Source organism: Sus scrofa, chromosome 2 (genome assembly GCF_000003025.6).
Source record: "Sus scrofa isolate TJ Tabasco breed Duroc chromosome 2, Sscrofa11.1, whole genome shotgun sequence".
NCBI lineage: Eukaryota > Metazoa > Chordata > Mammalia > Artiodactyla > Suidae > Sus > Sus scrofa.
In genome coordinates, this window is record NC_010444.4 from 91907451 (window position 1) to 91924537 (window position 17087).

Consider the following 17087-nt stretch of genomic DNA (forward strand, 5'->3'; position numbering starts at 1 on the left):
TTCATTGGCCTTTGAGTAACAAAGCCTGTTCCAGCCCCAAAGGCTGCATCTACACTGCACAAAAAGGGGGGAGAATCCAGTATGCTGATTAACTTGGCAAATATTGACAGCTAAGCTCATTAAATAAAGTTTCCAAATTGGTTTTGTGATGCAAGACACAACCCAAGAACTCACCTTAATAGAAGTTTTTTTTATTAGAGTATAGTTGATTTACTTTGTTGTGTCAGTTTCTGCTGTATGGCATAGTGACCCAGTCTCATTCTTTTTCTTATACTGTCTTCCATTATGTTCTACCCCAAGAGAGTGGACATAGGTCCCGTGCTGTATAGTAGGACTTAATTGCTTATCCATTCTAAAGGTAATAGTTTGCATTTACCAACCCCAAAGTCTTAAGTTAGAGTGATATTTGAATGTTTTTTTAGCTTTTAAAAGTAAAAAAAAAAAAAAATCCTCATTTACATCTTCTTTAGCTGAGGAATTTGTTCATTCTGAAAACTAAGATCACTTAATCCACCTTTTTTAAAGGCACTGAAAGCTGCCTATAAAGCTTAAAACTGATTACACTAGATTACCCTAGATCCCAAAATTACCTACATAGAGTACAACTTTGTTTCATAAAGAACAACGGCATTTAAAATTTTATGTTATGTAAGTATTAGGCTTAACACTGAATTAGAAGTAAATAGTCATTATGAGTATAATGCACAAAAATCAGGGCAGTATTATTACAAGAAATAGGGAAAGGAAGTATACCTAAGTTTCCTTTTTTTTTTATACCCCAGGGCATACGGAGTCCCCAGGTTAGGGATCCGAGCCTTTGTGGCCTATGCCGGATCCCTAACCCACTGTGCTGGGCCTGGAATCAAACCCATGTCCCAGTGCCCCAGAGATACTGCAGAAACTCTTCAAAGGTTTTTCAGTGTACTAAATACCATGAAATTATCACCCCAACCCCCCACAGACTCTCCCTTTTAATCTGCCTGCAAATTCCCACTATTAGCGTTAGCAATGCAAAGTCTCCCAAGGTCTTTTCCACTTCAAACTTGACCAGAGTTTTGTAAGATATTTTGAAGAGCCTTAAGTCCATGTTAGTGAGAGCAGTGTAGAGGTGGCAGAGTTCCTGGGTGGGTACTGTCACCATTAAGAGGAAAGGTGGAATCTAGTTTCATAGAAATAAAGGGACTTTCCATGAAAAATTATATAAAAACCTGAAATCTTATCAGTGCAGGAAAAATGACAATTGAGGATTATTTTTGCACTAATGAAACTTTAAATAATCTCTTTCACCTTGCTAACCTTAGCAGGTGCACAGGTAAATCTCTATCAGTGATGTAATATATCTTGAGAGTAAAGGATCTAGAAAGCAAGGGAAGTGATAACGTTGCTCAACCCTTCAAAGAATAAACTGCCATCCAAAAATTGTAGAAAAACCTCACAAATTCAGCTGTCAGTCATCAGCTCAGGTGTTGGTAATAACTGCACACCTGAAAATAATTTCTAGCGCACACAAAGTCATGGGAAATGGATTATCAGTGGCTGATTTAGCGATTGGCTTCTAAAACGTATGCATTTGCAGACAATAGTTTAAAAGGCAAAAGCCCCTGCCTCTGAGAAGTGGAAAAGAAGAGGAAGAGGAAGAGGAGCAGCAGGAGGGAAATGGGGAACTAGGGGAGGAGGAAAAGAAGGAGAAGCAGAGGAGGAGGTGGTGGAGGTGGAGGAGGAGGTGATAGAGGAAGAGGTGGATGGAGAAGAAAAACACAGAAAAAAACACTGGGTGAAGAGCAGTGTTCCTCCGTGTTAAAGGACTCATGACAAAGGCAGCCAGCAGCACAGCCACTGTCAATGGGAGGAATGACCTGAAGGACAGGTAACCCAATAGAGGAAAAAACAGCCAGAGAGGCTAAAGGAAAAATCTGAGCGGATCCAGGAAGGGGAAAACCAGCCTGACATATCCTAAAGGTTCCTAAATCATGCACTGTGCCATGTGAAGCCGCAATTCAAGTAATGATCCATTAAGCACCACTTCCTGCCAGGCAAATAGAAAGTAAGGTTCAGCTTTAGATCCCAAAGCTGTCACCTTTTGGGAGGCTGTGAAGCAACAGACAGCAGGATGTGAAGTGCATCATGGCATCTCTGTAGGATACTATTGGAGAAAGGAGGACAGCTTTACTGTGCAGTGGGAACAACACCCCCTGATTGTGAAATGCAGCAGCCTGTCAGCCACCTAACCCTGGTGACTGGGAGGAGCTAGGAGGAATGGTTTCACAAAGAAGGTGATTGCTCAACTGGATCTGAAAGACAAGAGGGGGAGAGAGAAGGGAGGCACAGGTACTGCTCTCTATTAGAATAGCATAGGCTGAGGAAATGAGCCGTGAGAGGCCTTGGGCTGCCCATGGCCTGCATGGAGAGTAGGACAATCAAATGGACTGGCTGGAGATGAGGCTAGACAGGCTGGCAGAAGCAGGGACAAGAAAGCCTTGCGTATCGTGTTTGCATTTTTCCTGATGCTAGCAGGAAAACAAAGTGCTGCAACCACCACTAGTTATTTATCTTTACATATCTCACAATAATATCCTAAAAATAAACCTTATTAGAAGACGTTACTAAGATGGGTTTTCTTTTACTTTTTTTAAAGGATTAGTTGATTATAATATTTCAGGTGTAGAGCAAAGTGATTATTTATGCTTCTTCAGATTTTTTTTCATTATAGGTTATTACAAGATACCGAAAATAGTTCTTTGTGCTATATAATAGGTACTTGCTGTTTATTTTATATATATATATGTAATGTGCCTGTTTATCCCAAATTCCTAATTTATTCCTACCCATTCCTTTCTTGTAACAATTCGATTTTTTGTCTGAGTTCCTGTTTCATAAATAAGTTCATTTGTATCATTCTTAATATTATTATTATTATTATGATGATTTTGTCTTTTTTTAGGGCTGCACCCATGGCATATGGAGGTTCCCAGGCTTGAGGTCCATTTGGAGCTGTAGCCGCCAGCCTATGCCACAGCCACAGCAAGGTGGGATCTGAGCTGCATCTGCAAGCTTCACCACAGCTCACGGCAATGCCGGATCCTTAACACATTGAGTGAGGCCAGGGATCAAACCTGCATCCTCACAGATGCTAGTTGGGTTCGTTAATCGCTGAGCCACAACGGGAACTCCCTGTGTCATTTTTTAGATTCCACTTAGAAGTAATATGATATTTGTCCTTATTCAGTATGATAATCTCTAGGTCCATCCAAGTTGCTGCAAATGGCATTATTTCATTCTTTTTTATGACTAATATTCTATTGTGTATATGTACAATATTTTTCTTTATCAATTCATCTCTTGATGAACATTTAGGTTGCTAACACATCTTGGTTATTGTAAATAGTTTTGCTTATAGATATTGGAGGACATGCCTCTTTTCAAATTAGAGTTTCATCTTTTCCAGATATATGCCCAGGACTGGGATTGCTGAATCACATGTTAACTTTATTTTTAAGGAACTTCGATACTGTTTTCCATAGTGGTTGCACCAATTTATATTCCCACCAGTGGTGTACAAGGGTTCCCTCTTCTCCATACTTCTAAGATGGATTTTCTTAATCCATATCATGTATTCTCTGTTTACTGAGGGAGATGCATGCATAACACAATTTTAAAATTTCCAATTTTTTAAGAAAAATGTGAAAAATTTAAAGTGTAATAGGTTAACTTTTAGTATTGGATTTTCACTTACTCTTCAGGAAGGCCAGATTAACATAGATAGTGCTATAAATTCAATGGTCAGTGTAATTGTGGAACACATAAAAAAATTAATACATTTTCATATTGGGTTATAGCAAAAGACTGTCAAGCCACATACTTTAAAGTGGCTCTAGGAATACTTTATGAAATTTGAGAGCAGAATCCAGCCTATTGCATACATAATGGCTGGAATACCAGTCCCTAGAAAGTAGAAACTGTGTCCATCACGCTGTCCTCTGGCACATAGTAAGAGCTCAGGGGCACTGGTTTTGCTCTGTGCACTGTAGGATGAATGGCAGCCCCCAGTGTTGTATAGTGCACAATCTGCACAAGCGTATGCTGTGGCCACACATACGCACACACACCTACACCCTTTCTACTGAACAAATCGTAACATTTCATGCAAATTTAGACAACAATCATTTAATTTTCAGTTGATAAATGAAGTACCTAAATGTGTCTGATTCCATCCTAATGTTACAAGAGTTTAAACCTCTGAGGATAAAACACCATATTGTATTAGGCTTTATACTCCTGGCATGTAGTGAGTTTTTAGTGGGTGTTCAATGAATTATTTTTTAAAATTAAACTCAATGAATGATTTTAAAAGATTGGCCTTTCTGGATTTTCCTTCGTGGCACAGTGGTTAGTGAATCCGACTAGGAACCATGAGGTTGCGGGTTCGGTCCCTGCCCTTGCTCAGTGGGTTCAGGATCCGGCGTTGGCGTGAGCTGTGGTGTAGGTTGCAGACGCGGCTCGGATCCTGTGTTGCTGTGGCTCTGGCGTAGGCCGGCGGCTACAGCTCTGATTAGACCCTGAGCCTGGGAACCTCCAAATGCCGCGGGAGCGGCCCAAGAAATAGCAAAAAGACAAAAAAAGAAAAAAAAAAAAAAAGATTGGCATTTCTGTGGTTCTAAATACAGCTGATAGAGGGTGGATTAGGGTTAGCTAAGTAATTATTAGACTCAGTCACTTCATTTTTTTTGTGTTGATTGTGACCCTTTCTGGAGTGCCTCATCTTCAGTCATCTTTCAAGTTTGCTGCTCATTTGAAAAGATAATCTACTCTGACATTAAAGGACCACTTTTGGCTAAGAGCATACGACTGTCTTAACTTTCCTGCAAGGTTCTTGAAGAATTTCCACACAAGTTCTTGAAGTCCACGGTAGAACAATATAAGATTTAAAGGCATTTCCATGGACTCTAATTGCTAACCATCTACCTCTCTACTGTCATTTCCAACCCCCATCCCATGTTATCATTTGAATATTTTCAGACTGGAGAATAAACACAGTACAAGCCCCCGAAGGCTTTGTGGAAGTGGAAGTGATGTTTTATCAGCATGATATATCAAATATATCCTATTTGATATATTCATCTGGTACTTTGGAGATTCTTTGAAATTGTACTACTACCAATGGCAGAGTCAAAAGAAAAATTAGGAATGTAAAAGGAAGTCAAATGGGGGCATAAAAGGGAAAGAACAAGACCTGAGGCCAAATCGTCCATCTCTTTTCCTCTTACTTGCTAATTTAAAATTTGCTTAAGGATCATGACTTTGGACGGACTCCTTGCATGATTATCTGACCTCTGTCATGAAAAAGGAAATGTATGACAGGTAAAACAAAGCAGCAGCTGTTGCTAGTGTGAAAAGGTGGAAAAGGGAGCAAGATCAGTCTGTCAAATATAATTACCTCAGAGAGGATTTCTGAACTCTGCTGTCCTTTTCTGCCAAGCTAATGGAAGCCTCCCTTGGCTTAGAGGAGAGACAAAGATAGTGAAATGCATGTACTTTAATTCTTAACTGAGTTGGCAATAATAATAGCAGCCGTGAAGTAAGATGTCATGCTCAATGTCATTGGACTTCAGATGGTAATTTCTAGCAATGAGTGAATTCAGAGGGAACCATGTCACCTGTACATTCTGCCAATATTGACTGAAATGCATCAAATCCAAAGCCAGAACAGGCAGGGGCCCCATCCCCCACCCTACCCTGCCATTTTACTGGGTCTGAAAGTGAACTTGGGAAAAAAAGCTCACTCTGTCTATGATGCTGAGCCAAGGGGTGGGGGAAGATTGTAAAGCAGGTGGGGTGCAAAGTGACCCAAAACAAAAGAAGGTCATTTAAATTTCAGGAAGTTCAAGGGCAGGATAATGTTTGTTTTCTTCATATCTGGAAGGGTGTGTTGTTTTTTAATTCATTCCTGAATTTCAAGGGAAGAATTTCATTCTGTAAAAATGCCATTGCTTAAAAAAAAGTTAATAGGTTAAGTTGGCTCTTTGAAAGTTAAGGTAGTTAAGGTGACAGGTATGTTGGAATATAAAACAAAAAAGGAAATGTACTTAAAAATAATAAAATACATACAATAAAAGTAGTATAAGAAAGGCCACTGGTCATTAAAAAGTAAAAATAAACAAAAAACCCTTAAAACCAAACACAGGAAAAGAAGAAAAGACAGTGATCTCATTGAATCATTAATTTCAATGATCTGGTTTAGTCAGAATCAAATTTTAAGAACTGCACAATTGGCATATAATCTCTTAGTACATAATGAATGGCCTAAGGATGCATCTACTGTTTGTCCAATTGAGAAGAAGAGCGTGTCTCTCAGAAACCTCTTGACCATGATTTACATTTTTTAGTGATCATTTAGGAAGGTCTTTGCAAAATAACCCTTTCAGCAAAAGCATAAATTTCTATCTAGGCAGAATAAATAGCTACTAACTGGCATCATGGGCAAAGCAGTTGTTCAATAATATTTTTGAGGGAAGGATATAAAATGCAATCTATAGCCTCAAATGTCTCTCACCAGTACGGAATCCAAACCAATATGGAATCAAAACCATGGATTGCATTTGGTAGCATTCTGATACAATTGGACACTCAACTTCCCCAACTAGAATGCAATGGCCTTGATCACAGCAGTACCCACACTGTGTAACAGTCCTTGAATCTCCAGCACATAGGCTGGAAGAATACCCTCACGACTATTTTCCAATTTGCAGGGATCAATGTTAACATTTGGGAATGCCCATTTCTTTAATCTACACAATGTAAAGAAGGAAAAGAGAGGACTGATAAATTTTTATTTGTGCTCTCTGGTGTTGGAATATTTAAATTCTGGAAATATGTTTATATAGAACATTTACAGTTATTTCTCTTCAGCTAAAACACTGAAAGAATATTTTTATCCCCTTGGTTTTCTTAAAGTACAAATACGGATAGATAAGAATTTCTATGTCACAAAATAGGCCAAATGAAACAAGGTAAATTTGCTTACACATCCCTCCATATTTCTTCTTTTGTTTCTATTTTTTTTTTCTTTTTCTTTTTAGAAGATCTTGGTGTCTGGGACATTTTAGCTGCTCATGGATCTATACTTCCAGACCCCATCCTCAGACCTGCTCTCCTGACTCTCTCTTCCCTTGAAACCAATTCTTCCTTTGCCTTTAGTCTTCTGTTAATTTTTGATTCTTTATTCATGCTTTATATTCAAGGGTTTATCTTTCATAACAAACACACTAGGCAATAAGAGTAATATTTAGCCCAAGAAGTCATCCCAAAGCCCACTGAATCAAACCATCCACCTTGGCTCCCTGATTTGAGCCACAGACTCCATTTCTCTATATGCAGCAGCACAGTTCCTGCCTTTCTTTATTTGGTTCTCTTCACAAGTTAAACTTTTCAGTGCCCACAATGGATCTGGCATGAGCTCACTGGCATCGTCCCCTTTTAAGAAGTTCTCATTCTCAATTGCAAAATGAAGTTGCTTCAAAATACTAGCATACTTGGCGAATCAAATTCTCTCCAGTAATGAAATGCACATGAAAAGCAAATGGTTGCTGACCTCTTTTGTTGGCATCCATGATTTTGGATAATTTCCTGGGATGGTATTTGCCAAATGCAGATTTCAGTCTTTTGTGGGTTTTTTTTTTTTTTGGTAGTGGGTATTTTAGGAAAGCTTATTTAAATGGGAGACAGACAGTATAGCCTGGGGAGACAATAGCCCTGAAAAATGATGCATTCAGGGCAATGGTGGACAGAAGCAGGAACCTTTCTGTTTATGGGCAGTGAGAAATAGCCACTAACAACCCCACAAATAAAACCATAACCCAAGAAAACTAAGCTGAAGGCCCTGACAATATTCATTTGCTAGCCAATGCCCATTTGGCCAATAGCTGATGAAGCTTGGCAGCACCACAGGGAACTTAAAATCAATGTTCTGTACTCAGGCTTAAGTATAGTCCTTAGTGCAGACATTGTATTTACAGTCAAAAATGCCTGAATGAGCTTGCCTGAAGGATTTGCAAAGTCTGCAATAAATACAACGTCTACCTTATTTAAATTTGTCTAGTCCACTAGCCAACCATCCCATTTAATAGGTCCTTGCTTATAGAAGATTTTCTTTTTTCAGGACAGAATTCATTTGTCCATCCTTCCTCTTTGGGGTGGTGGGTGGAGAGAGTTTGGGGTGGTTGGATTCTGCCGTGGGCCAAATTGAACACTCTGAGCACTAAGTGGTGACAGTGTTCATTGTCAATCGTTAAACTGACATAGCCAGTGTGGTACTGAAAACCAGAGTCATGGGCATTTGAGTCGTGAAGTGACTCATGTTGTCAGCCTGTCCTAGGTTTCCCTGGAGGAAACAGCTGCCTAAATGGATATTCTTCAAGGAAATAAAAGGCTTCACAACTGAAACATAGTGTATGTGGTTTTTTTTTGTTTTGTTTTGTTTTGTTTTGTTTTTTACTGACCGGCCAAGAAGAGAAAAAAGGAGTCTCTGGAAAAGAATGGAGTGCCCGTAAAAGCAACTTCAGCTGCTTTAGTATTGTGCCCAAGGCGAGCTGTAATGGGGGATCACATCTAGAGAACACACAGGGTTGATTTTAGACCTGAAAGTGGATTCAAATGTGCAAACAAATGCTACGTAATGGTCAATTTTCTCAGAAGTGCTTAAAGTTCTTTATTTACCACATAACCCCAGATATTTCAGATTTATTATACACTGATTTTAATACAGATTGAGAGTATGTGTGTGTTTATTCATCTATATACATCTAAAAATAAGCACACCAAGTAGTTTACACAAACATGCACACACAAGGTAATAAATTAAACTTGGCTAATTCTAAGCCCAAATTTATTCATATCTTTTAAAAAACTTTTCTTCCATTGGATTTATATAGAATTTTTCCCTCTGCAAAGTTAGAGATAGAAAATTCTATATGAATAAACAAAAAACACTGTTTCTCTTCATCCTTTCTTAGCTTCAAAGTTAAAGGATTCAAGTTATTTTACATTTACAGTATTATTAGGTCGTTACTTTCTTCAAAGAACTATTTTTAAAAAGACCACCCAGAAGTTGCAACTAATTGAGGAAGCAATCTTCAGCTCAGTTAAAAAGAGAGGCTCCATGGGACACATTCCTGGCACCAGTACTCTGCCATATCTGTATGGGCTGGATAGAATGCAAAGGACAATCTTAAATTTTGAAAATACCCTGGTCTTTTCTTTTTGCCCCTAAAAAGCAAGAAAATGGTGAAAAAATTTTTAATACTTTTTTCAGAGGATTGTTTCATTTATTTGAGGTTTAGAAATGCCAGGGGGAAAAAAATTAGCCACCCAAGCAGATCATAAAAGTCAAAGTCACAGATGTAGAAACAGGTTTTTAGTAGTGTGATGAATTTCTGAGGTTGGGGAAAGTGTGAGATGTTATTCAAAGTGGAGCATTTGGGCCATGGAATTCTCATTAGCTGTTTGGTCATGAGAGAAACATCTGTAAAAGGGGACTAAAAGGTTTGAAGAAAAATATTTGAGGAATACATGGGAACATAGAATTAGAAAAATGATGGGTAATGCTTAGAATTAAGTTGGAAATCAATAAACAAAAGATGTGGAATATATACATATATTTAGAAACTAAGCTACAAGCCTCTAAATAACACAAGGGTCATAAAAAATCAGAAGGGATATTAAAAATTATTTTGAACTGAATGAAAAAGAAAACTCGACATATCAAAATTTGGGGGATGAAGCTGAAACATTATGCAGTGAAAGTTTTGTAGCCTCACACTCTTTTATTATAAAAGAATCAAGACAAAGTCTTCAGATCCCACCTTAAGAAATTAGAAAAAGAAGAGCTTATGAAACCTGATGTAAACAGAAGAAAGAATTATAAAGATCAGAGCAGAAGTCAATGAAGTAGAAAACAGAAACAATGAGAACATCAATGAGAACAAAAGATGGTCCTGTGAAGAGATCAATAAAATCAATAAATGTCTATCCAGGCTAATCTGATAAAAGATAAAAGACACTGGTTACAAATATCATGAATGAAAGGAAACACCACTACAAATTTTATAGATAAAAACCATAAAAAGAGATGGTATGAAAACTTCACCCTAATAAATTCAATGATCTGAATGGCCAAATTCCTTGAAAGATACAGATTACTAAAGCTCACGTAAAAATATCCATTACTTGAATAGCTCTATATCTTTTATAGAACTTGAATCTATAGTTTAAAACACTCCCAAGAAAACAGCAAAAAGAACAATAACAAAACCTCCAGGCCCAGAGAACATCACTAGTGAATTCAACCAAATATTTAGAGATCAATGCAAACTTTACAAAAACTCTTGGAAAAAAACAAAGAGATATGAGTATTTATCAGTTCATTATGTGAAGCCAGCATTAACCCAAAGACATTGCAAGAAAAGCAAACTACAAACAAGTACCCTTCCTGAACATAGATGTAAAAATTCTTAACAAAATGTAATCAAAGCTAATCCAACAGTATACAACATGAGTTATACAAAATGATATTTATCCCATAGGTTCAAGGTTTATCTTACATTAGAAAAATCAATTAATATGTATTAACATATATATGTAGACTAGATACGTAGATAAAAAATAGATTTAGACGGGTTTATATATGTGTGTGTGTGTGTATATTGTCAATATATATAGGAAAAGCATTTGACAAAATTCAAAATCCATCCTTAATAAAAACTCAATAAACTAAGAATAGAAAGGGCCTTCTTCATCTAATTAAAGACTTCTATGTACAACCCACAGCTTAAGGATGAAAGGCTAAATTCTTTGTTCCTGAAATTAGAAACAAGGCAAACATGTATGCTTTGACCATTTACTTTCGACATCGTACAATTGGTGTCTAGACAATGTTGGAAAGGAAAAATTAAAGCTTTATATCCAGATATCATGATTGTCTACACAAAAAGTCATAATGAATCTGCAAAAAAAGCTATAGTGGCCAATAACTGAGTTAGCAAGGTTGCTGGACACAAGATCAATGGGCAAACATCAATTCTGTGTATACATATGGGCAATGGATATACAGAAACTGAAATTTAAACCTGGGTGATGAACATTTTTATTAATTATAGTGATGATTTTATAGGCATATATACATGCAAAACTTATTTGTGCACTTGAACATGTATTGCTTATTTTATGTCAATTGTACCTTAATAAATGTTAAAAATAAATAGAGCTGTCTGTAGTTCCATCAGAGATTATTTTTTTCCATTTTATTGCATACCCATCCAAATATTTTAGTAAAATATAAATGCTTTTTATTTTTTGTTGAAATGGAATCAAATTACAGTGTTTTTTAAGTGATTTTTTAAAAATTGAGTATATGATGGGCACCTCTATTTCATTAAATCCTCTTTTACATCATTTTAATGGTATTACACTAAAATATTTTAATGTTTTTGGATATTTAAGTATATTGTTTAACTATTAATAAAACAACATTGTTATTACATAGCTATACATAAATATTTTTTTCAGCTAGATTCTACACAGACTACCAAATTAAATAGATTTATCTACAAAGTTGTGCAACTATTACCACTATCTTATTCTGAAACATTTCATCACTCCTAATAGAAACCCCATACTCATATGAGTAGACACTCCCTTCCCCCCCATTCTCTGGCAACTACTAATCTACTTTCTGTCTATTGTGGATATTTCATATAAATGGAACCATATAGTATGGGGTCCTTTAATGACTGGCTACTTTCACTGAGCATAATGTTTTCAAGTTTCATCCATTCTGTAGCATGTATCAGTACTTCATCTTTTTATGGCTGAATAATAATCCATTGTATAAATATACCATGTTTTGTTTATCCATTCAGCAGTTGATGAATATTTGGGTTATTTTTCCACTTTTTGACTCTAATAAATAATGCTGCTATAAATATTGATGTACACATTTTTACATGAATATATTATATACCTAGCAATGGAATTGCACTTCACCATTTTATACTGTACCAATGATGCATGAGTATTCCAATTTCTCCATGTCCTCACTAGCACCTGTTATTGTCTATCCTTTTAATTATATTCACCCTAATGGGTGTGAAATGGTATCTTGTTTTTTATTTGCCTCTCTGTAATAACTAATGATGTTGAGCATTTTTTTCATGGGCTTATTGGTCATTTATAAATATATATGCATATTTAGGAAAAATGTCTATTCAATCCTTTGCCTATTTTTATTTTTTAATGTTTTGGAGTCTAGTTATGGACAATGTTGTATTAGTTTCAGGGGTACAGCAAAGTGAGTAAGTTATATCTTATACATATATCCATTCTTTTGTCCCATATAGGTTATCACTGAATATTGAGTAGAGGACCCCGTGCTATACAATAAGTCTTTGTTAGTTATCTATTTTATATACAGTAGTGTATATATGTTAATCCCATCCTCCTAATTTATCCCTCCCCCTCACGGTTTCCCCTTTAGTGACCATAAATTTGATTTTGAAATCAGTGAGTTTGTTTATATTTCATAAATAAGTTCTTTTGTATCATTTTAAAATACTTTCCGCATATAAGTGATCTCATATGCTGTTCATCTTTCTCTCTCTTTTTTTTTTTGTCTTTTGTTGTTGTTGTTGTTGTTGCTGCTATTTCTTGGGCTGCTCCCGCGGCATATGGAGGTTCCCAGGCTAGGGGTTGAATCGGAGCTGTAGCCACCGGCCTACGCCAGAGCCACAGCAACGCGGGATCCGAGCCGCGTCTGCAACCTACACCACAGCTCACGGCAGCGCCGGATCTTTAACCCACTGAGCAAGGGCAGGGACCGAACCCGCAACCTCATGGTTCCTATTCAGATCCGTTAACCACTGCGCCACGACGGGAACTCCATGTCTTTCTCTTTCTGACTTCACCTCTTAGTACTATGGACCTTCACTTAGGTGCATCCATGTTGCTGCAAATGGCATTATTTTGTTCTTTTTTATGGCTAATATTCCATTGTGTATATGTACCACATCTTTATCCTGTCCTTTGTCAATGGACGTTTAGGTTGCTTCCATATCTTGGCTATTGTAAATAGTGCTGCAATGAATATTGTGGTGCACGTATTTTTTTGAATTATGGTTTTCTCTGGGTATATGCCCAGGAATGGGACTGCTGGATCATGCAATAGTTCTATATTTAGTTTTTAAGTAACCTCCAAACTGTCCTCCACAGTGGTTGCACCAACTTATGTTCCCACCAGCAGTGTAGGAGGGGTCCCTCTTTTCCATATCCTTTCCAGCATTTATTGTTTTGCAGACTTTTTATGATGGTCATTTTGACCAGTGTGAAGTGATACCTCACTGTAGTTTTGATTGGCATTTTTCTAATAATTAGTGATATTGCCTCCTTTATCATAGATTAATTGGCCATAGGTGTGTGGGTTTGTTTCTGGGTTTTTATTCTGTTCCATTGATCTATGGTGTGTGTGTGTGTGTGTGTGTGTGTCAATACCATGCTGTTTTGATTATCACATTTTACTTTATACTAATTACAGGAAATTGGTATTTTCCTTTAAAGTTTAGATTTCATAGTCTTCAAAAATATATTATTTTACCTTGAGGCAATTAATGCATTACCACTAATAATAACTATTAGACAAGGTAGGTTTCAGTTTTTGGTATGCCAAAACAGTTTAAGAATGCAAATATTCAATGATGGTACAGCGCTCTTTTCATTCTGCTGTCTGAAGATTAATTTGAAATTGTAACAATATGTAATGAAACAAAATCCCAATAAAAGACTGCAGATGATCAATGCCTTCTATTTTCAAAAGAAAGGTTTTCAAATCTGCTTTGACATTTATTTTCCATTCTCTGGTGCACTGGCTATTTGTTTAATAAAAGGAGACCTTTCCAGTGACAAGGACATTATCTTATTCATTTCAATAATTCTGTGAGCACTATCAATCAAGCAGTTTTCTTTCAAGTCATGTTAATGTGAATGAGGTTTTTCCTTTTACTCTTAGAATTTTGAGACTCAAAGCCTGTACAAGGACTATAAAGCTAATACTAAGAGTAATTGCATTGTAGCTTGGAAGCGAGAAGAAATAAAATGATCTACAGAGTTTGGAAGGATATGCCCCAAATAAAATTTTACAGAACAAAACATAGTGTTTTGCAGTGGAAATTAAATTGGTCAAATATGAACTGTGGAAGATATTAAACGTATTCAATGTAACTTCACAGGGCAAACTAGAACAAATGGATGGATGTTAAGGAAGCCGATTTTGCACCATGTCAGGAAGAACTTTTTGGTAAGTCCTCTAAAAGTGAAATGAACTGCCTTGTGAAATATATTGTGCTTTTTGCCACTGCAGGTGTTGAAGCAGCTCAACAAACATCTGTCAATTACATTACCCCAGAGATTTGGTGAGTGGGTGGACCACTGGAACAGATTAGGTCCTTTGAACTGTGATTTCAAATCTAACATTTCAGGTCAGAGTTCTTTAGGACATCAGATGGATAAACAATCACCTAACAAGAAAGCAAGCCATTTTGACAGTTAAATACAGCATAGCTCATAGGAAAGTGTGCTAAGCCATGGTGATACAAATAAAATATTGAGAAAGAATTGAAAGAAAAGAGTCAAATTCCAGCTAGCAGTACAATGTCGGGTTGCCTGGAGGAAGTGTTATATGAAGGTTCCTAGCAGGAGTCATATTTGTGGGGGTGGGGAGAGATAATAAGTTAGGGACTGCCATCTGAAAATAGTGTTTGAGCAAAGAATTAGAGGAGTAGAAGTCCATGAATGTCTGGGAAGAGAAGAGAAATATTTTGGAACTTTTGATTATCAGAATCTTTGTGATAAATTTGTATTTCCTTTGGCTACCAAGACCGTTTGCTTTTTAATGCTGTAAGCTAATAGTTATAATGTGGTAAAATATCCGAAAGAAGTCATCAACTTCTCAATCATTGTATTTATTTCCCCTTTGTAATTTAAAATAACATTAGTGATAAAGATAGATAGGAGCCTTCCAAATTGCTTCCAGAATTTTCCTAGATAGCAACAGGACTGTACAGCATCTGAGAACAGCCTGCAGGAACTGAGTCACCACGAAGGTTTATCTCAGCCCGGCTCCTTGGGGAACCAGGCACAGTGCTCTCCCTCTTGGTTTGAGGATTTTGCTCTCAGGGAAAGCAGGACAAGGAGATAAGACCCACCCAGCATATATCAAGCTAGCCCACTCATTTTTGATATTTTCCCAAAGTGAAAAGAAAAGCAACATTTCCAACTAGCTAATTTTCCTGCTTGTTAGTCTATCTGAAATTTTTGATTTTGGAAGCTTTTAATATTCTCTTTGTTTTTGTCAGCCGTTTTTCTGTACCGTGCCTGGCTGTGAGTTCTTTTATTTTTTATTTTCTGGTTTTCATCATGTTGGGCTTTGTAGTACTCCTTGAATCCATGACACAGGCCGTCACAAGCTTGTATTTCTAAAAGTTTGTTTCTGTCCCATTTGCTGTTTCTCCTGCTGGGATGCCAATGTCTATGCCCAACACAGCTTCTACTTTGCTCTCCTCCAGCATCTTTCATCTTTTCTCTATCAGGTTTCAGTCCAGTTATTTTTTTCAGAACTATTTTCCAGTGTACTAATCATCTCCTCAACGCATCTAAGCTTTTCATAAACTCATGTATTGAGTTCTTAATTTTAGATACTACATTTTCTCAGTTCTGGAGTTTCCATTTGAATGAGTTTTTTTGTAGTTTCCAATTCTTTGCTAAAGTTCTTAGGACCTAATTTCTTGAAATTAAACACATAAAATCTGTATCTGATAACTTTAATATTTAGATCCATTGGAGTTCCTGCTGTGGCTCAGCAGGTTAAGGACCCCATATTGTTTCTGTGAGAATGTGGCTTCGACACTTGTCCTTGCTCAGTGGGTTAAGGTTGCCACAAGCTGTGGCGTAGGTTGCAGGGGTGGCTGGGATTCAATCCCTGGCCTGGGAACTTCCATCTGCTGCAGGTGTGGCTGTGCAATGAAAAAAAATGTTTACATCTATTGATCTGTTTCTTAAGACCGCACTCTCAGCATATGGAAGTTCCCTGGCTAGCGGTCGAATCGGAGCTACAGTCACAGTGTAGTGGTCAGCTTATGCTGCAGCCACAGCCACAGCCACACCAGATCTGAGCCATGTCTGCAAACTGTACCACAGCTCACAGCAATGCCAGATCCTTAGCACATTGACCAAGGCCAGGGATCAAACCTGCATCCTCATGCGTTCTAGTCAGTTTCATTACTGCTGTGCCACAATGGGAACCCCTCTATTTTCTGTTTTATGTCTTAATTTTTCTGGTCATTTGATCCTGTCAGGTGGGATATTGGGTCATTTTAGATGAGAAGTGAGGCTGGAATGGCAAGCTAGAGTTGGTCACTAAGAACCTTGCCAATCATAGTAAATAATTTGGATTTAATTTTCACAGCAATATATAGGCATTAAATGGGTTTAAGCAGGCAAATCTTTTCTAGTTCACTTTAAAGGAGTACTTTAGCTTCAACATGAGGGAAGGCATTAGAAAGCAATAAGACTACAGACACAGAGACCAGTGGGTAAGGCTTGCAGGCGTTTGAGCAAGAGAGGATGATGATTTGGGGAAAGTTTATGCTAATGGAGATACAAAAGAGTGTGTACATTCAAGAGATATAGTTATGGGCTAGAATCCACATGATGGTTCCCATGTTGCTATTTCTGGAAACTCAGTAAAGAGGAAATGCTGCCATTTGCCAAACTAGATAGAAATAGAGGAAATTCAAATTCACAAGAAAGAAAAGGCGTTCATTTGGGACCTCTGGAGATTGAGAGGTTACAAAGACTTCCTAATTGTGAGAGGTTTGGGGTCTGGACACTCAGGAAAAAATTCTGAGACAGATAAAAACCTCTGGGAGTCATCACACAGGTGAGAGTGGTATTGACACAGAGGAGTAGGTGAAAGAGCACAGGGAGGAAAGGGAGGGTGAGTGCAAGGCATCCTGGGCAGACACTGTCAGAGCACAGAGCTGCGGAGG

The 17087-nt window shown here is 37.4% G+C and overlaps 1 protein-coding gene and 1 long non-coding RNA gene across 2 annotated transcripts in view; one reads left to right on the forward strand and one right to left on the reverse strand.

The window, feature by feature from the left end:
- HAPLN1 (hyaluronan and proteoglycan link protein 1) overlaps positions 1-17087 on the reverse strand; it is a 77991-nt gene that overhangs the window by 49956 nt on the left and 10948 nt on the right. The gene's annotated exons all lie outside the window — the stretch shown is intronic.
- LOC102165705 overlaps positions 1-17087 on the forward strand; it is a 219896-nt gene that overhangs the window by 4986 nt on the left and 197823 nt on the right. Inside the window, exon 2 of the long non-coding RNA XR_002341804.1 lies at positions 14271-14338. This is a non-coding gene — a long non-coding RNA (uncharacterized LOC102165705). The remainder of the gene's footprint in view (positions 1-14270; positions 14339-17087) is intronic.